Genomic DNA, 22019 nt, shown 5'->3' on the forward strand with positions numbered 1-22019 from the left:
ACCGAAGTCTCACAAATAAAGCAATCGGTAGATGATATAAAAATCTCACTAGATGCCCTCAACAGCCGAAGACAGAATCAGCGAGCTTGAGGATGAGCTGCAGAAAGCTTACAGACAGCAACAAATAATGGCCAAAGACCTCAAAATGGCTATAGAGCGAATCAGAGTCCTGGGGGATGACTTCAAGAGGAACAACATAAGAATCATTGGAGTACCAGAACCACAGGGAAGTAACCCCAATGAAAAAAACATAGTCAAAGACATCATTGCTAAGAAATTCCCAGAGCTGGAGAAGGCAGGCGTCCAGATACAAGAAGTCCGAAGAGTGCCAGCAAAAAGAGACCCAAATAAAAAGACTCCAAGGCATATCATAGTCAGAATGGCGGATGCTGTAGATAGAGACACAATTCTACAAGTAGCAAGGTCAAAGAGGGAAATCACATACAAAGGAGCACCCCTCAGATTTACGGCCGATCTGTCAGAAGAAACCCTCCGAGCCCGAAGACAATGGTGGGACATAGTGAAAAAACTCAACGAAATGAATGCCTCACCAAGAATACTTTATCCGGCTAAACTCTCACTCAAACTCGAAGGAACCATACACTACTTCTCGGATAAACAACAGCTCAGGAACTTCATAGACTCAAAACCAATCTTGAAAGAAGGTCTAAAGGGGCTACTGTAAGACAAGGAGGAGCCCCATAAGAACAACAAATCCCACAGAAAGATGACACAAAACCACATCACAATAATCTCTCTCAATGTCAATGGCCTAAATGCACCTATCAAGAGACACAGAGTGGCTAAATGGATCCGGAAATTAAACCCAACATTCTGTTGCCTGCAAGAAACACACCTGAACAAACAGAGTAAACATAGACTCAAAGTCAAAGGATGGAAACAATCCTCCAAGCAAACAACTCCCTTAAAAAAGCTGGAGTGGCCATCCTGGTATCCGACAACATAGATTTCAGGATGAAAAAGATCAAAAGGGACAGCGAAGGTCATTTTCTGTTTATCAAGGGATATGTACAACAGGAAGAAATCACACTCTTAAACGTATATGCTCCTAACGAACTACCGGCTAAATATTTAAAACGACTCCTAACAGACTTCAAAGAGGACATCACTAACAGCACAATTGTAGTCGGAGACTTCAATACGGCCTTATCACCTCTAGATAGATCCACAAGAACAAAACTCAACAAGGAAACACTGACTCTGAATGAAGAAATTGAAGAGAGAGGCCTAATAGACCTATACAGGGCCTTACACCCCAAAAAGAAAGAATACACATTCTTTTCCAGTGCACATGGAACATTTTCAAAAATAGACCATGTACTGGGCCCCAGAACATACCTCAATCGAATCGGAAAAATAGAAATTGTATCAACCATCTTTTCAGACCACGATGCGCTGAAGATAGAAGCTAACCACCCACAAATACGGAAAATCAAATCAAACACCTGGAAATTAAACAATTCCATGTTGAACATTGAGTGGGTCAAGAAGGAAATCAAGGAAGAAATCAAAAGATACTTAGAAACAAATGAGAATGAAGACACGAGCTACCAAAACCTATAGGACGCAGCTAAAGCTGTGTTAAGGGGAAAATTTATAGCTCTCCAAGCATTCCTCAGGAAGGAAGAAAGGACCCACATAGATAGCTTGACTTCACGACTCAAGACCCTAGAAAAGGACCAGAAAAAGGACCCCAAACCAGACCGAAGGAAAGAAATAATAAAAATTAGAGCAGAAATTAATGACATCGAAACCAAAAAAACGATCTGAAAGATCAATGAAACAAAGAGTTGGTTCTTTGAGAAAATAAATAAGATTGATAAACGGCTAGCAAGTCTCACAAAGAAAGAAAGAGAGAAAACTCTAATAAATCGAATCAGAAATGAAAAGGGGGACATCATAACAGAAACCAGTGAGATTCAAAAGATCATTAGAGACTACTTTGAAAGTCTTTACGCCACAAAAAAGGAGAACCTAAAAGAAATGGATGGATTCCTTGATTCCTACAATCTCCCAACACTGAAGAAAGAAGACCTGGAATACCTGAATAGACCCATCAATGTTAAGGAAATTGAAACGGTAATCAAAAACCTCCCTAAAAACAAAAGCCCAGGCCCAGATGGTTTCACTGGCGAATTCTTCCAAACATTTAAAGAATACCTATTGCCTGTTTTCCTCAAACTTTTCCAGGAAATTGAAAAAACAGGAACTCTCCCAAACAGTTTCTATGAAGCACATATCTCCCTAATACCAAAAGCAAACAAAGACACCACTAAGAAAGAAAATTACAGACCAATTTCCCTGATGAACACCGATGCGAAGATCCTCAACAAAATACTAGCAAATAGGATCCAACAACTCATCAAAAAGATCATACATCACGACCAAGTGGGATTCATCCCAGGGATGCAAGGATGGTTTAACATTCGGAAATCAATCAACATAATCCAGCATATCAACAAAAGTAAAGATAAAAACCATATGATCATATCAATAGATGCAGAGAAAGCATTTGACAAGATCCAACATCCTTTCATGATGAAAACCCTCGCCAAAATGGGGTTTGGAGGAACTTTCCTCAAGATAGTCGAAGCCATCTATCACAAGCCTGCGGCAAGCATTATCCTCAACGGGGAAAAACTAAGGGCCTTTCCTCTGAGATCAGGCACAAGACAAGGATGCCCACTCTCACCACTCCTCTTCAATATAGTACTGGAAGTACTTGCGATAGCTATTAGACAAGAAAAAGAGATTAAGGGCATCCAGATAGGAAGGGAAGAAATCAAACTCTCACTATTTGCAGACGACATGATACTATATCTAGAGAAGCCTAAAACCTCTACTAAGAAACTCTTAGAAACAATAGACTTATACAGTAAAGTTGCAGGCTACAAAATCAATACCCAAAAATCCATGGCCTTCATATATGCAAACAATGAGGCAGAGGAAAGGGACATGAAAAAAGCAATCCCATTCACAATTGTGCCCCAGAAAAACAGGTACCTCGGAATCAGCTTAACCAAGGAAGTAAAAGACCTTTACAAAGAAAACTACATAACGCTACTCCATGAAATCAAAGAGGACATGAGGAAATGGAAACATATACCCTGCTCGTGGATAGGGAGAATCAATGTTGTCAAAATGGCAATACTCCCTAAAGCATTATACAGATTCAATGCGATCCCTATAAGTATACCCATGACATTCTTCAAAGAAATGGATCAAGCAATCCTAAAATTCATATGGAATAACAAACGTCCAAGGATAGCTAAAACAATTCTTGGGAAAAAGATGATGGGAGGCATCACCATCCCCAACCTCAAACTTTACTACAAAGCAGTAACAATTAAAACAGCATGGTACTGGAACAAAGGCAGAGCTGCAGACCAATGGAACAGGGTGGAATATCCCTACACACAACCCCAAATGTATGACCATCTAATCTTTGATAAGGGAGCAAGAGATGTGAAGTGGAGCAAGGAAAGCCTCTTTAACAAATGGTGCTGGCACAACTGGACAACCACATGCAAAAAAATGGGTTTAGACCTTGACCTGACACCATGCACAAAAGTCAGATCAAAATGGATTAAAGACCTCAACATTAGACCACAAACCATAAGGTACATTGAAGACAAGGTCGGCAAAACCCTCCACGATATTGAAGATAAAGGTATCTTCAAAGGTGACACGGAACTAAGCAATCTAGTAAAAACAGAGATCAACAAATGGGACTACATTAAACTAAAAAGCTTCTGCACCGCAAGAGATACAGTGACCAGAATACAAAGACTATCCACAGAATGGGAAAGGATATTTACACAATACCCATCAGATAAGGGGTTGATATCAATGGTATATAAAGCACTGGTTGAACTCTACAAGAAGAAAACATCCAACCCCATCAAAAAATGGGGCGAAGAAATGAACAGAAACTTTACCAAGGAAGAAATACGAATGGCCAAAAGGCACATGAAAAAGTGCTCTGCATCACTAATCATCAGAGAGATGCAGATCAAAACAACTTTGAGATACCACCTCACACCACAGAGACTAGCACACATCCAAAAGAACAAAAGCAACCGCTGTTGGAGAGGATGTGGGGAGAAAGGGACCCTTCTTCACTGCTGGTGGGAATGCCGACTGGTTCAGCCCTTCTGGAAAACAATTTGGACGACTCTCAAAAAATTAGATATTGAATTCCCATTTGACCCAGCAATACCACTGCTGGGAATATATCCCAGAGAGGCAAAAAAGTACAATCGAAACAACATCTGCACATGTATGTTCATCGCAGCACTGTTTACAATAGCCAGAATCTGGAAAAAACCCGAATGCCCCAGAACGGATGACTGGTTGAGGAAACTTTGGTACATCTATACAATGGAATACTATGCAGCTGTTAGAAAAAAGGAGGTCAAGAATTTTGTAGTTAAGTGGATGGGCATGAAAAGTTTCATGCTGAGTGAAATGAGTCAGAAAGAGAGAGACAGACATAGAAAGATTGCACTCATCTATGGTATATAGAATAACAGAGTGGGAGACTAACACCCAAGAACTGTAGAAATAAGTACCAGGAGGTTGACTCCATGGCTTCGAGGCTGGCCTCACGTTCCGGGGAAAGGTCAACTCAGAGAAGCGATCACCAACTACATTGTAGTCGAAGGCCATGTGGGGGAAGGGAGTTGCGGGCTGAATGAGGGCTAGAGACTGAGCACAGCGGCCACTCAACACCTTTATTGCAAACCACAACAGCTAATTAGAGAGAGAAAACAGAAGGGAATGCCTCGCCACAGTGGCAGGGTGGGGTGGGGGGGAGATGGGATTGGGGAGGGTGGGAGGGACACTGGGTTTACGGGTTGTGGAGAATGGGCACTGGTGAAGGGATGGGTTCCCAAACTTTGTATGAGGGAAGTATAAGCACAAAAGTGTATAAATCTGTAACTGTACCCTCACGGTGATTCTCTAATTAAAAATAAATAAATTAAAAAAAAAATTAAAAATTCGATTATACTTTCTTCACACACTTTAATTTAAAATTTATCTGAGCTCGTCTACATGTTAACTTTAGCAAAGATAAATGGGACAATGAGTTACACCAGGAGCTCATGACATTAATTGTGTAGCAATATATATGAGTAAGCCCTTAATCTTCTCCCTCTACTCTCCCTTTACATGAGATTCATGCCCCTTCAGCCTTTCCAGAACACCATGGGAAAGATGGGGGGGATGGAGGAAGGGAAAAGAAACTATGCAGATATATTCTTTTCTCCTTCACCACATGAAGAGCTGGATCTTTCCTGGATGTGCCTTTAACTGTGATGTACCAAGAAATGTTCAAAGCTTCTGAGCATTTAAGTTATGAAAGAACATGAAGTATTCTGGAAAGTCTTTCATAAGAAATATTCAAGATACTTTTTTATGATACATTTCTGCTTGTCTCATTCATTTGGTTTCTTTGGGGAAGCGGGACGGGACATAAGTGGTGATGCTCAAGGCTTGCTACTAGTTCTGTGCTGGGACTCAAACCAGGATGGCAACATGTAGGGCTCAGCTTTTAGGCTTTTACTCTCTGTGTGATGCATCTATTCATTTTTAATGATCATTTTAAATACTCCCAGACCTCTAGTTTCTACACTGCTCCCCCATCACATATTTTTTATTTGTCTTTACCCCTAAATGAAAATTCCTTTACATACTTCCCTTTTCTTAATCCCCACGGTGAGTTTATATTGCTTAAGGATTCACTGTACTCCAAATTACATTAAATTGGGGACACCTTATTCCCTCCTCCTCAGTAGACAGTGAAATACACGAGAGCAAGATCTTATTGGGTTTGTCTTTAATTCACTAATCAAAGACCAACTTGTGCATTTCAGTCCTTTACTTAACCTTCTTTTTAACATAGACTTTTGTGCCAGACTGTGGACTGTGTGTCAATTATGAATACAAATTGCTCCTCTACCTCCAAAGAATTTATCTCTGTTGACAAAATAGACATCATTTAACAGATATCTGTTCATAAAAACCTCCTATACTCAAAGATGCCCCTGCCTTAGCTCCATTCTTTTTACTGCTCCATTTACTGTTTTTGAAAATCATTTCCTATGAACAAAGATCCGCATCTATTGAGAGACTTAAAATAAAGGCAAGCGTTTAAGAAAAGAAATACATTATACTTTTAGTGGCTTCAACTTTCTTAATTAGTGGTTAAGGAGCTTGTTTATATTCTTATGCTTTGACATTTATGAGTTCCTCAAGGCAAAGAAGGTATATGCTTCCTGCATCTTGTAAATGGTAAGGCTTTGAACAAAGGATGTTCCCTTCATAATAGAAATTATAGCAATAAGTGAAAAGTCTTTGCTAGCAATTTCCCCATTAACAAGAACACTTAGAACTTGAAAATGATGCAACTGCTAAATCTAGACAATGACCAACTCAGAATTAATCATAGGGAGGTGAAAAATTCTGCAGAATGAAAGACAACTTCAGAGATGAAAGCATTTATTTCCTGCTCCTTGTCCTTAACATGGGCCCTCATCTCAGGATGGGATCCAGATAATAGTCATTAAGACTCTATCTGTACAGTGTTTCCAAGTTATCATACACAATCCCATAGATTCATCAGTCAAACTGAGAGTTCTATACCTGTGTATTCAGGTCTCACTTCTCCTGAGCTCCAGATTTATCAAACTGAAGCTGAAATTTGTGCTGGAGAGTCCCATAGACCCATTATCCTCTAAAAGTTAAATAGATAGCTTTCCTTCTCTATGCTGACTTTTCCAACTCAACAAGTCCCACTCCACTTTAACACTTGGAAAACACCCATTCTCCCAACTGAGCTAGAGGGAAGTCTGCCCTAAGACATCCACTGAAGGAAGAACATCCCTAGATGGCCTTTTACTTTACTGTTTCCATTTCTGTAGTACTGTCATGCTGTTTTGGAACATTATGTTGACTTGGCAATCATTGGGAGGGACTTTTCACTACTAATGAGACCTAAATCTAGTACCCCTACACATCCCCCACCCTCTGAAGTTCCAACTTAATTCATCATATTAAGTTGGGCATTGGGATTTTTTAAAAATTTCTCTAGTTGATTCTTGTGTCCAGTTAAAATTTAGAAAGTTTTTACCTTAAGGAGAGTAATTTTATCTTCAGCCCCTCTCGGAGAGCCTGGTAAGCTACTGAGAGTATCTCGCCCGCACAGCAGAGCCTGGCAAGGTACCCGTGGTGTATTTGATATGCCAAAAACAGTAACAACAAGTCTCACAATGGAGAAGTTATTAGTGCCCACTCAAGCAAATCAATGAGCAAGGGGATGACAGTGACAGTGACAGTGATATCTTTATGAGGTAGACATGTACAGTGCTTAATGCATATTTGTTGCATTATAGTATCTAACAAGGCACATGAACTAAAAGTAAAATAGTGTTTCAAGTCTCATTGATCACCATTGTCTCTCAGATCTACCTAGGAAAAATATCTTTTATTAACTACCTCATATAAATATAAAACTTTGGTTCCAAGCATTCACTTTACCTGAAAAACTATTATACACTTTCCTCTCATTATCTTCTTTTAGAATCACTCCCTTTAAAAGACTTCTATCTTTCTACCAGTATGACCGTGTAGTACTCTCTGCCTAAAATGGGCTTCTGTAATGTACACAACAAACTCTAAACTTTGTCAAACAAGGTTCGTTCTTTAAGTCCATGTTTTCCCTTGATTACATATCTTGTTTTCTTGTCTTTATGTTTCTTTGCTTATATATTCCTAACCCAGGGAAGCCTGTGTTCATTGTTCAACATATACTTCTCCCTCTCTCTCCCCAATGCCTTTCTAAATAAGCTTCAGTAAAAATTATCTTGCTTCACCAAAAATAAATAAATAAACTTTGTCAAATATTACTATTCCTTCTCTGCTGACATAATTACTTCTCCGTTCATCATGACCCATCTCAAGCATCAGATTTTTAACCAAGTTGTGTCTCTACCTTTCTCCCAGGAAATGTTATTTCCTCCTAGCCTCTCTCCAAGAGTATTCCTCTTTTATACCTCCAATTGTGAGTTGATTTTGTATGTTTACAAATGTGTTTGTCCAACATGGCGGTGCTCAGGGGGCCATATGGGATGCTGGGAATCGAACCCGGGTCAGCCGCGTGCAAGGCAAATGACCTACCCGCTTTATGAGCTTCTTAAGGGTATATGCTATGCCCTGTCATTCTTTTTTTTTTTTTGGCTTTTTGGGTCACACCTGGCGATGCACAGCAGGGGTTACTCCTAGTTCTACACTCAGGAATTACTCCTGGCGGTGCTCAGGGGACCATATGGGATGCTGGGATTCGAACCCGGGTCGGCCGCATGCAAGGCAAATGCCCTACCTGCTGTGTTATCGCTCCAGCCCCCATAATTCTTTTTTTTTTAATTGAATGACCATGAGATAGTTACAAGCTTTCATGTTTGGGTTACAATCTCACCATGATCAAACACCCACCCCTTCACCAGTGCACATTCCCCACCACCAATATCTAGGGTATATCCCCCCTTTACTACCCCCCTGCCTCTATGGCAGACAGTATTCCCCATACTCTTTCTCTACTTTTGGGCATTATGGCTTGCAATACAGACACTGAGAGGTCATCATGTTTGGTCCATTATCTAATTTCGGCATGCATCTCCCATCCCAACTGGTTCCTCCAGCCATCATTTTCTTAGTGATCCCTTCTCTATTCCACTTGCCTTCTCCCCTCCACTAAGGAATCTGTCTTCCAGCTATAGGGCAATCCCCCTGGCCCTTGTATCTATGGACCTTGGGTGTCAGCCTCATGTGATGCTACCCTACACTCCACAAATGAGTGCAGTACCTCTATGTCTGTCCCTCTCTTTTTTTTTTTTTGCTTTTTGGGTCACACCTGGCATTGAACAGGGGTTATTCCTGGCTTTACACTCAGGAATTACTCCTGGTGGTGCTCAGGGGGCCATATGGGATGCTGGGAATCGAACCCGGGTCAGCCGCGTGCAAGGCAAATGACCTACCCGCTGTGCTATCGCTCCAGCCCCTGTCCCTCTCTTTCTGACTCATTTCACTTAGCATGATACCTTCCATGTTTATCCATTTATAAGCAAATTTTATGATTTCATCTCTCCTAACAGCTGCATAGTATTCCATTGTGTAGATGTACCAAATTTTCTTTAACCAGTCATCTGTTTTAGGGCACTCAGGTTGTTTCCATATTTTAGCCATTGTGAACAGTGCTGCAGTGAATATATAGGTACAGATGTCATTTCTACTATGCTCTTTTGCATCCTTGGGATATACTCCCAGAAGTGGTATTACAGGGCCATATGGAAGCTCAATTTCTAGTTTTAGAAGGACTGTCCATATTGTTTTCCAGAAAAGCTGGACCAATTGGCATTCCCACCAACAGTGAAAGAGCGTCCCTATTTCCCCACACCCACGCCAGCACTGGTTGTTTTTGTTCTTCTGAATGTGTGCCAGTCTCTGTGGTGTGAGATGATATCTCATTGTTGCTTTGATTTTATGCCCTATCATTCTTGCATCCCTATAGGATAGCATAGTTTTTCTTTGTAGACAAAGCAAATATGCATTGGATGTAAGAAAAGGTTAATGAAAGGGTGAGGTAGAAAAGTGAAGAATGGAATTAACATTAGAAGAACCACAGTCTAAGAAGCGGAAGAGTGGAGGTGGAGATGAGTAACCTTAAATCCCACTCCACCCAACTTTGGTCTTAATCTCAAGAAGCCCCAAGAGATAGTGTCAGAAGTTGGAATGCCTAGAGGAGACATAACTTGAAACTCACTTCCAAATTTTTCATTTGAAGTTTCATTGCCATTCCAGTGATTCCTAAGCTGATTGCCCCCAGAGAAAAATGATTCCAACATAAATATACTTACCATTAGAAGTCAGTTAATTTCTGGCCACCAGTTAATTTACCCAATCCTATCCTATTCTGGGAAAGAGTACACCTCCTACCAAGCTTCCCCAGATCCCTCCTAGGCAGTTAGGGGGAGACTCTGACAGTGTATTAGAAAGAACTGCCTCCAGAGTAACATTGGCACCATGAGGAAACAGCACAGAAACCTACCACAAGGAATGGATGAAGATAGGAGCCATGAAGCCTCAACGAGGAATGCCCATATCCATAATCTCTCTGATAAAGAATTAAGAGACAAAATAGTGAGAATGTTTAATAAACTCAAAGAAATCATGGAATGAACATCCAACAAAATATAGGATGATATGAAAGAAACAGTGAAACGGACAGCCAATAAAATACAGGAGGAAATGAGAGCAGAAATAAGAAAATTATGAACAGAAATGGCATTAATTAAAAATTTAGAATAGATCCCATGGCTGCTTCTCCCAAGAGGGAGCATAACATGACCATGCCACCAGACTCTGTGCCAGGATGTTTCACACAGGATGCGTGGGTGGGGGGGGGGTGAGAGGGTGGGCAGAGGGGTGAAATCCCTCTCCGCTCCAAGGGACTTAGTTCCTACAGCCAAAATACTCTATAACCCAACCGTTGCCATGCTCAAGACCACTTCTCACATGCTGGGCCAAGCCTCACATATGAATAAACATATTCCTGGACAAATCATTAGACACTCCCTACCCATTCTCCATAATTACACCACATTTAATGGGGTTCAGAGAGTAAGGAACAAATCACAGATGGAAATATGTATAGAAATATATGTACATATATATATTCATATTTTCAGATATATATACCAAACTTTAACAACATGTTAGTGATATCTTATAGTATGTCTAAATGGCTTCTGCCAAAACAGGACAATCTTCACACCGTTTCCTATATGAACACTTTTTTGTAAGAATGTTCAGCAGTTTTTCATAACAAACAATATAAAATATATTTTTTTGGTTGTGTTTTGGGAAAGGGATTGGGGCTTGGAATGGAAACGTCCTGAATTTGGTGGTGGGAAGGCATAATGGTGGTAGGATGGGTGCTAGAAAATATTATGTGTAATCAAATATTGTGAACTAACTTATAAAATAAATAAATAAATCACTTGTATCACTTGTCATCCCATTGCTCATCGATTTGCTCGAGCAGGCACCAATAATGTCCCCATTCATCCCTGCAGTGTGGTAATGTAGCCCAGTGGCAGCTGCTCACTCCAGGAATGCAAAGAGCATCAAACCGTTTGTTCAAGGTCTTGATGAAGAAGTCTGACCATCTCATAGGTGGGCAGCCAGGCCTTTTTTTGACGTCCCGTGGAATCCAATTGGTAACCGCTCTAGTCCAGCGGTCGTCTCCAAATCACATCTGATTTTTGACTCCTTGGCAAACTAGGCAGCCTCCCTGATCCTTGATCTTCGACAGAGGTGGGAACTCCGGATTCCTTCTCACACTTGAGTGACATGTGATACTCCAAGTGAAACATGATACTCCAAGCATAGCTGTTTCAATTCCTCTACAAGACTACAAGACCAAGATGACTGCCCTCCGACGTCCTGATGGATATATTACATTTTCCAGAGGGCAATGAAAAAGGTTATCCATGACTTCTACTTGGATCTCTTTGATAGCCATGTCCATCCACCTGCCCACATACCAAATTCCGCAAGATGGGTATGTCATTCCCAACGTTCTCCCTTTTGAAATTCGACACACATTTTATTGGTAAAGAAGCGTGCAGCACCCGGTCCAGACAAGGTCAGACCCAAACACCTGAAGAATCTGCCGCCAGTACTCATCAGTACACTGGCTCGGCTCTTCACGCACTACCTGTCCGAATGCAAGGTTCTGTCCCAATAGAAAACCAGCAGGACTGTTCTGTTGTACAAGAAGGGAGACATCCACAACATCGACAACTATCGCCTGATCTGTCTGTTGTCCATTGTGTACAAGTTATTCACTTGAGTCATCCTGAATAGGATTGGCAGAACACTAGACAAAGGACGACCATGAGAGCAAGTCAGGTTCCGAAAAGGATTCAGCACAATCGACCATATCCACACAGTGATCAAGCTTATTGAGGTTTCACGAGAGTTCAAGATGCTGCTCTGTCTAACATTCATTGATTTAAAGAAAACCTTTGATTCTATTGAGACTAAAGTGGTCACTGAAGCCCTAGGCAAACAGGGCGTTCAAACTCAATACATCAGGATCCTCTGCGAGTTGTATTATGAATTCTCCACCAGGATCTCACCATTCTACAGAGAAGTAATCATCAATGTAAAGAGAGGGTTACAGCAGGGTGACACCATTTCACCAAAACTCTTCAGTGCCACCCTCGAGAACATCATGCAATGACTGGAATGGGAAGGAATGGGAGTAAAAATAAACGGTTGACAACTACACCACCTCCTCTTTGCTGATGACATTGTTCTAATAATACCAAACATTAGCCAATTGGCACGAATGCTGGCCAACTTCGACCGTGAGTGTGGAAAGGTCAGACTGCAGATGAATCTCACAAAGACAATATTCATGAGAAACGGACTAGTTTCTGACTTTCCATTTGCTCTCAATGGAATGAACATCTCCAAATGCAGCAGTTATATGTACCTGGGTTGAGAACTCAACATGACAAACAACTTGGCACCAGAACTGTGCAGGAGAAAGAGACCAGCGTGAAACACCTTCAAGAGCGTTGAAGAAGTTGTTAAGAGGATGAAGAACCTCTGGCTCCAGGCACATCTTTTTGACTCCATACTAACATATACCTCAGAGACCAGGGCCCTACAAAAACAGTATGAGAATAAATAAATAAATTAAATAAATAAATAAATAAAAATTTGGCAGGTAAAATGAAAAACTCAGTAGGTACTCTTAACACTAGAGTAACAACAGCTGAAGACAGAATCAATGAGCTTGAGGATGAGATGCAGAAAACCTCAAGGGAACAGCAAAAAATGAAGAACATCCTCAAAATAACTCAAGGGCAGAACAGAGAACTATGGGATGAATTCTAGAGGAGCAACATAAGAATCATCAGACTTCCAGAAGGACAGTGAAGTAAGCCCAATAAGGTACTAGCAGTTAAAAAAAATCATTGCTAAAATTTTCCCAGAGCTGGAGAACACAGGCATCCTGATCCAAGAAGCCCAAAGGGTACCAGCTAAAAGTGACCCTAATAAAAAGACTCCACGACATATCCTAATTAGAATGATTAACACCATAGATTAAGATACAATATTGAAAGCAGCAAGATCAAAGAAAGAAATTACATACAGAGGAGTATCTCTAGATTTACAGCAGACCTACCAAATAAAACCCTTTGGCCTGAGGACAACAGTGGGATATAGTTAAAAACTTAACGAAATGGAAGCTTCACCAAGAATAATTTACCTGGCGAGACTCTAATTCAGATTTGACAGAATGATACATAAATTTATGGATAAACAACAGTTGAGGAACTTCATAGACTTAAAAACAATTTTGAAAGAAAAACTGAAGGGGTTACTGTAAGGTGAGACAAACCCCACAAACACAACAGAGAAGCTTCACCAAATTTACCTGCCTAGACTCTAATTCAGATTTGAAGGAATAATACACAAATTCATGGATAAACAACAGTTGAGGAACTTCATAGACTTAAAAACAATTTTTGAAAGAAAAAACTGAAGGGGCTACTGTAAGATAAAATAACCCCTACAAACACAACAGTATTCTAAAGAAAGAGGATACAAAATCTCATAACAATAATCTAAGTGTCAATGCTCTATATACCAATTAAAAGATACAGGGAGGCAAAATGGACCAAAAATTGAATCCAACATTTTGCTGCCTACTAGAAACACGTTGAACAGTTAGAACAAACACAGACTCAAAGTAAGAGGCTGGACAACATTTCTTTAAGCGAACAACTCCCTCAAAAAAAAAACTGGGGTGGTCATACTAGCATTGATTTTAGGCTCAAAAAGGTTGTAAGAGACTGTGAAGATCAGTTTTTAATAATCAAGGAATATGTACATCAGGAAGAAATTACACTCCTAACTATATATGCACCCAATAAAGGACCAGCAAAATACTTAAAACAACTGCTAATAGACTTCAAGGAGGACATTGATAGCAACACGATAGTACTTGGGGACTTCAATACTGCCTTGTGCCCTCTTGATAGATCAAGACTAAAACTCAGCAAGGAAATACTGGATTTGAAGGATGAAATGGAAGAGAGGAAGTAGTAGATATGGGGGTTTTTCGTCCCCCGTGGCGTATTCGATATGACAAAAACAGTAACAATGATGGGTCTCATTCCCTGATCCTGAAAGAGCCTCCAATGTGGCACCAATGGGAAGGACAAGTGAAGAGAGGCTGCTAAAATCTCAGGGCTAGGACAAATGGAGACGTTACTGGCACCCACTTGAGCAAATCGATGAACAACAGGATGACAGTGATACAGTGATACAGTGATTTGTCCTCTCAAAGCTGAATATACTTTCTTCCCCAGTGCACATGGGACATTCTCCAGATATATTACATGCTCAGCCACAAAACATACCTCCATAAAAGTAAGAAAATAGAGCCCTCTGCAGCTGCACGAACGTGAATCCAGACCCAGCTGAACCAAACTCAACGTGGGCAGCTACTTGCAGAATGTCTCCAGCCTGAGAACCAAGCCGCGACCCCATGCCCGCCCAGGAGGGGAAAGGTATTTCTCTCTCTCGCCTGTCCCTTCCCGGGGATGAAGGGCAAGGGGACTGCCATATTATGACGACCACAAACAGGGTTTACAAGCTTGCAATGATCCAATATCCGGAAGAAATCTCCCTGGACTTGGTTGTTAACGTACAGAAATCCAAAACCGCGTGGCCGCTACTGCGGCAGCACGACCTCATTTCCCTTCACAACAGGTCTGACTCTAGTGGGGTGCTCCTAACAATAATTGTGAGGATTGTGTTGAAAAATTGAATGTAACAAAATTAAATAGAAAGTAAAGTGAAATTTATCAGTTATAAGGGGGGTTGCGGAGGTGGGCGGGATGGGAGGCGTACTGTGGGTTTTTTTTTCAGTGGTGGGATATGGTCACTGGTGAAGAGATGGTTGTTTCAGCATTGTATGACTAAGACTTAAGCCTGAAAGCATTGTAATTTTCCACATGGTGATTCAATAAAATAAATTTTTTAAAAAAGTAAGAAAATAGAAATCATAACAACTATCTTTTCAGACCCTGAGACACTGGAAATAGAAATGAATCACACACCGAAATAGAGAATCAAATAAAACACCTGGAAATTGAATGGCTCATTACAAGCAGTGGATTAGAGAGGAGATCAAAGAGGAAATCAAAAGATTTCTGTAAACAAATGAGAGTGAGGACACGATCTAACAGAAGTTGTGGGATACAGCAAAAGCAGTGTTAAGAGGAAAATTTATAGCTTTGCAAACATAGATCAGGAAGGAAGAAAGAACCCACATAAATAACTTGAATCCACAGCTTAAGATCTTAGAAAATGTCCAACAAAAGGAACCCAAGCCAGGCAAGAGGAAGGAAATAATAAAACTTAGAGCAGAAATTAACAAGCAAGAATCCCCCAAAAACAATCCAAATGATCAATGAAACAAGAGCTGGTTCTTTGAAAAATTAAAGACCGATAAACCACTAACAAGACTCACAAAGAAAGAGAGAGAACCCTAATAAACCTATTCAGAAAATGAAAGAGGGGGCGTCACAGTGATTCAATAAAATAATTTTTTTAAAAAAAGAGGGGACATCACAACAGAAACCACAGAATTCAAAGGATCATCAAAGATTATTTTGAAAATCTTTATGCCAGAAAACAAGAGAACCTTGAAAAAATTGGATAAATGCCTGGATTCCTATAACTCCCAAGGCCGAACCAAGATTTGGAATATCAAAACAAAAAGGAGAGGGCGGGGGGGTGTGGGAGAGAGAGAGAGAGAGAGAGAGAGAGAGAGAGAGAGAGAGAGAGAGAGAAGAGAAGAGAAGAGAGAGAAAGAGAAAGTGAGGAGAGAGAAGAAATGCACCTGCTACCAAGGCAGGGAAAATGGAGGCAGGAGGGAAACTGGGGACATTGGTGGTGGAAAATGTATAGTGGTGAAGGTATGGGTATTGGAAAATAAAATAATATATATGTATATATATATTTCAAACAATATTTTTTTAAAAAAGAAGTCATCCGTCATCCTGAACATAGGAAGTTCTGAGAAAAGTTTTTGGCCTACCTTGTCCAAGAGGATGTCTACACATTTAAAATTAACTTGTCATTCTAAAAGAACAAGAATTTACTGCTTGCATTCTTTTATTCTCATTTCCAAATTGGCCACACATCCTGTGATTTCCTGCCTTCACTTTACACTGTGAAAATGTTCTCTCCCCCAAAGACAGGCAGAAATGACTATACTTTAGGCACTGAAATATTCATGATCCATCTAAGCACTTGCAGATGCATGTTTTATTAGTGGGGAATAGAAGGAATTATAACCTTCCTTTTGGACTAAGAAAGGGTGGGTCAACTTGCCCATAGCATTGGCAACATCTCTACACAACACACCCCTTTCCATTGTTTTACTTTTTTGCCCGGGTTAGTCAGGGGACTAATTATGGAACCAGTGTCTGTGCTGATTACATGTTAGGTGTGAATTATACAGTCAGTAATAATGATGGGTTATTGAGGTGGTTATTTGGGTTTGATTGACAGAACGCATACACCTCCATAGAAAGCACACGTTTTATTTTTTTACTTTCTAGTGCTAGAAATGCTATATGAGAATGAACTATATTTCTGAGGAAACAAAGGAAATGTGTATAGTAACAGTTATACATAAGGAGCTAAGTGAAGTAGATGGTTTAAAAAAGCCAGTGAGGTTGTGGGGTGGGAGATGGATGGAATAATAAGAGCAACCATGGGTTTAAAGCCATATAGCAGAGGGGCCAGAGGGAAAGAACAGCAGGTAAGGCAATTGTCTTGCACTTAAACTACATATGGCCCCCTGATTCCCATCAGGTGTGATCCTGTGTGAAAAATGAGAAGTGAACCACTAGATGTGACCCAAAATCAAATTAATTAATTGAAACAAAACATTCCCTTGATTCACTCAATTCTGGCTATGCTCCAACCTTAGAGGAAAGTCAAACATTCTTCCCTTACCATATTTCAATACTGTGTTAGTAAAACCAATTGCTGGACTGAAGAGATAAGTTTTATGGTCCAAGAACATTCTATGAATGTTCAATCCCTGGCACCACATGGTCCCGTAAGTATCACCAGAAGTCACTCTCAAGAACAGAACTAAGAATAGTCTCTAAACACCATCAGGTGTGACCCCAAAACAAGGAAGAAAGAAAGAAAGAAAGAAAGAAAGAAAGAAAGAAAGAAAGAAAGAAAGAAAGAAAGAAAGAAAGAAAGAAAGAAAGAAAGAAAGAAAGAAAGAAAGAGAGAGAGAGAGAGAGAGAGAAAGAAAGAAAGAAAGAAAGAAAGAAAGAAAGAAAGAAAGAAAGAAAGAAAGAAAGAAAGAAAGAAAGAAAGAAAAAGAAAGAAAGAAAGAAAGAAAGAAAGAAAGAAAGAAAAAGGAAGGAAGGAAGGAAGGAAGGAAGGAAGGAAGGAAGGAAGGAAGGAAGGAAGGAAGGAAGGAAGGAAGGAAGGAAGGAAGGAAGGAAGGAAGGAAGGGAAAAAGAGAGAGAGAAAGAAAGAAAGAAAGAAAGAAAGAAAGAAAGAAAGAAAGAAAGAAAGAAAGAAAGAAAGAAAGAAAGAAAGAAAGAAAGAAAGAAAGAAAGAAAGAAAGAAAGAAAGAAAGAGAAGGAAAGAGGAAAAGAGGGAAAGAGGGAAAGAGGGAAAGAGCAAATAGGAGGCAAGGGAAAGAGCGAAGAGGAGGAGAGGGGGAGAGATGAGGGAGAAAAAGAAAGAAAAGGAAAATAAGAAAAGAAAAGGAGAAATGGAAAGAAAAGGAAAGGAAAGAAAATAAAGTATTATTCACCAAACATGAGGCAAAAATGTTAGAGTTATGATAAGAAGAGTGTGAAACTATAGAAACCTGTTTCCTCAGCATTATCAAGCTCTAACTATCTTTATATCAGGTATTCATTTGCTACTGCACAGACCTGTTCAATCATGTACACGCACAAACTGCTTCATTTCACCTCTGAAGTTGCTGTTTCCTAAAAACCTTCCAAGAATTTTTTTAAACTTACATTGTCACCAACAGACAAGGCTATTACTATCTGTGTGGCTGGTACCAAATAGTCCCACTAAACTATCCCCTTCTCTGGTGTTTTCTGGGTTGAGATGAGGACACTGAGCATAAACTCAGCTATTTGGCAACATTCAACTTGAACCTTCTCCATCATCTACCAAGAGAAACTGGAGTGTCACTGACTCTAATTTGATTTTGTGGTTCTAATTTCAGGTTAAAACTAAAAAGTATTAATACTTTCCTCACATAGATTATGATTATGTTGTAATTTTATATTAACCAGAATGACCCCAAATTCCGGACTGGAGACATAGCATAGTGGGTAGGGCGTTTGCCAACCCGGGTTCTATTCCTCCATCCCTCTCGAAGAGCCTGGCAAGCTACCGTGAGTATCCCGTCCATTGGGCAGAGCCTGGCAAGCTACCCATGGTGTATGCCAAAAACAGTAACAACAAGTCTCACAAGATGTTACTGGTGCCCTCTCAAGCAAATCAATGAACAATGGGACAATAGTGTAGTGCTACCCCAAAATGTCTGATGAAGTTGCAGATTGTTTTGTACCACCTTACTAAATAAATATCCTGACATTTGTATGTAAGGTTCATTTGTGCTTTTGTTCATTTGTGCTTAGTAGTTTTATTAAAATTTGCCATTATAATTCATGGAACGGATGCTAAAATAGATCAAAAATAGATCAAAAAGCCCCAAATATACACCTTCCTCACAGTTTATACAAAAAAAGAAAAGTCAATAAAATCCAATAAAACTACTAAGCTTTCACCTACAGCTCAGTAATTCCTAAAATTAACTATGTTCTTGCCAAGAAATGTATAAAAAGTAAGAAATTATATATGATTGGACTAAGCCATAATAATGAAATAACTTGCCAAAATGAAGGGGGTGGCTTAAGACCAAAGTCCAAGCCTTTCCACAATCCCTGTAGGGCCCAGATAACCATATGCAGTGTTATTGAAATTATATTTTGTTGGTAAATTTCTGAAAGTTCCCTTCAAATTGATACGTTGTTCCCATTTCCACCCTATTGTCCATCCCAAGAATATGAAATGTCAGATGTGTGTGTTTGTGTTCGCTCACACACACGTTCATCCTTTATGCTCAAGATGTTGCCATGATTTTTGACACCCATTTTTTTTCTTTATTTTTAAAAAAAATTTATTAGTGAATTACTGTGAGGTACAGTTACAAACTTATGAACTTTCATATTTGCATTTCATTTGTGTCCCTCCACCAGTGAACATCTTACTTTTTTTTTTACTTTAAAACCTGTTTTTTTAATAAATTTATTTATTTTTAATTAATGAATCACCATGAGGGTACAGTTACGGATTTATACACATCTGTGCTTATGCTTCCCCCATACAAAGTTCGGGAACCCATCCCTTTACCAGTGCCCATACTCCACCACCAGTAAACCCAGCATCCCTCCGATCCTCCCCAATCCCATCTCCCCCCACCCCACCCTGTCACTGTGGCAGGGCATTCCCTTCTGTTCTCTCCCTCTAATTAGCCATTGTGGTTTGCAATAAAGGTGTTGAGTGGCCACTTGTTCTCTCCCTCTAATTAGCCATTGTGGTTTGCAATAAAGGTGTTGAGTGGCCACTGTGCTCAGTCTCTAGCCCTCATTCAGCCCGCAACTCCCTTCTCCCACATGGCCTTCGACTACATTATAGTTGGTGATCCCTTCTCTGAGTTGCCCTTTCCCCAGAATGTGAGGCCAGCCTCCTAGCCATGGAGTCAACCTCCTGGTAGTTGTTTCTACAATTCTTGGGTGTTAGTCTCCCACTCTGTTATTCGATATGTCATAGATGAGTGCAATCTTTCTATGTCTGTCTCTCTCTTTCTGACTCATTTCACTTAGCATGAAACTTTTCATGCCGATCCACTTAAATAAAAAATTTGTGACCTCCTTTTTTCTAACAGCTGCATAGTATTCCATTGTATAGATGTACCAAAGTTTCCTCAACCAGTCATCCGTTCTAGGGCATTCGGGTTTTTTCCAGATTCTGGCTATTGTAAACAGTGCTGCAATGAACATACATGTGCAGATGCCATTTAGATTATACTTTTTTGCCTCTCTGGGATATATTCTCAGCAGTGGTATTGCTGGGTCAAATGGGAGCTCAATTTCTAATTTTTTGAGAATCGTCCATATTGTTTTCCAGAAGGGCTGAACCAGTCGGCATTCCCACCAGCAGTGTAGAAGGGTCCCTTTCTCCCCACATCCTCTCCAACAGTGGTTGCTTTTGTTCTTTTGGATGTGCGCTAGTCTCTGTGGTGTGAGGTGGTATCTTGTGGTTGTTTTGATCTGCATCTCTCTGATGATTAGTGATGTAGAGCACTTTTTCATGTGCCTTTTGGCCATTCGTATTTCTTCTTTGGTAAAGTTTCTGTTCATTTCTTCGCCCCATTTTTTGATGGGGTTGGATGTTTTCTTCTTGTAGAGTTCAACCAGTGCTTTATATACCATTGATATCAACCCCTTATCTGATGGGTATTGTGTAAATATCCTTTCCCATTCTGTAGATAGTCTTTGGGTTCTGGTCACTGTATCTTTTGTGGTGCAGAAGCTTTTTAGTTTAATGTAGTCCCATTTTTTGATCTCTGTTTTTACTAGATTGCTTAGTTCTGTGTCACCTTTGAAGATACCTTTATCTTCAATATCGTGGAGGGTTTTGCCGACCTTGTCTTCAATGTACCTTATGGTTTGTGGTCTAATGTTGAGGTCTTTAATCCATTTTCATCTGACTTTTGTGCATGGTGTCAGGTCAAGGTCTACGCCCATTTTTTTGCATGTGGTTGATTTTTGACACCCATTTTAAAGAACACATAGATTCTTGAAAATTCTCTGCACTTAATGACTCCTGTGGATAAACAAAATTAAAAGTAGAAATTTGCTTCCATAGGATTCCCCTCTAGAGGCACAAATCCACTTAGCACTAGAAACAGGAAGGTAACATATTAGTGCAGATTCCTTCCAGCACTGTAGCACTGCACTGTCGTCCCATTTTTCATCAATTTTCTTGAGCGGGCACTAGTAACGCCTCCATTGTGAGACTTGTTGTTACTGTTTTTGGCATATCAAATACACCACAGGAAGCTTGCCAGGCTCTGCCATGCAGGTGAGATACTCTCGATAGCTTGCCGGGCTCTCTGAGAAAGATGGAGGAATGAAACCTGGGTCAGCTGCGTGCAAGGCAAATGCCCTACCTGCTGTGCTATCGCTCAAAAGAAAATCTTCACAATCTAATTCAATTTTCATCAAATCTCACATGAAATGCTATTTTTAGAAAAGGTTTTTAAAACAAATCAAAATTCTAAATTCATTAAGAATCCAGGATTCTAAATTGATCTGTAACTGATATTATTTATGAAATGGCACATTTTTTTGGTTCATTTCACTCCCTATAGAAATGCTCATTTGGTATAAGAAAACTTAAGGCAGCAACAGAATTTTAAGAGCTATGGCACAATTTGGGCATGATGGCTTTCTGAAAAGAAACCAATATGATGCATACTAGGACTTTCCAATATTCCTCCCTGAAACTCATTGTGGTCCTCTAGCTGGAAATCATTTACTGGTGCTCCATCTATCACTCTCTTCTACATCTTTCTTTTACAATTTTATTTTATTTTATTTTAGGCACTACGGTTTATAATACTGTTGAGATAAGGTTTCCTGTGTATAAATCATTCCAGTACCACACTTTCCACTAGAGTGCCCACTTTCCTTCCAGTATTCCTCCATCCTATCCCCTCAAAGTCCCCACATATGTGAGTTCCCTACTGAAGACTATTTCTGATGCCTTTGGACATTTGTTATTCCCCT

Source organism: Sorex araneus, chromosome 4 (assembly GCF_027595985.1).
Source record: "Sorex araneus isolate mSorAra2 chromosome 4, mSorAra2.pri, whole genome shotgun sequence".
NCBI lineage: Eukaryota > Metazoa > Chordata > Mammalia > Eulipotyphla > Soricidae > Sorex > Sorex araneus.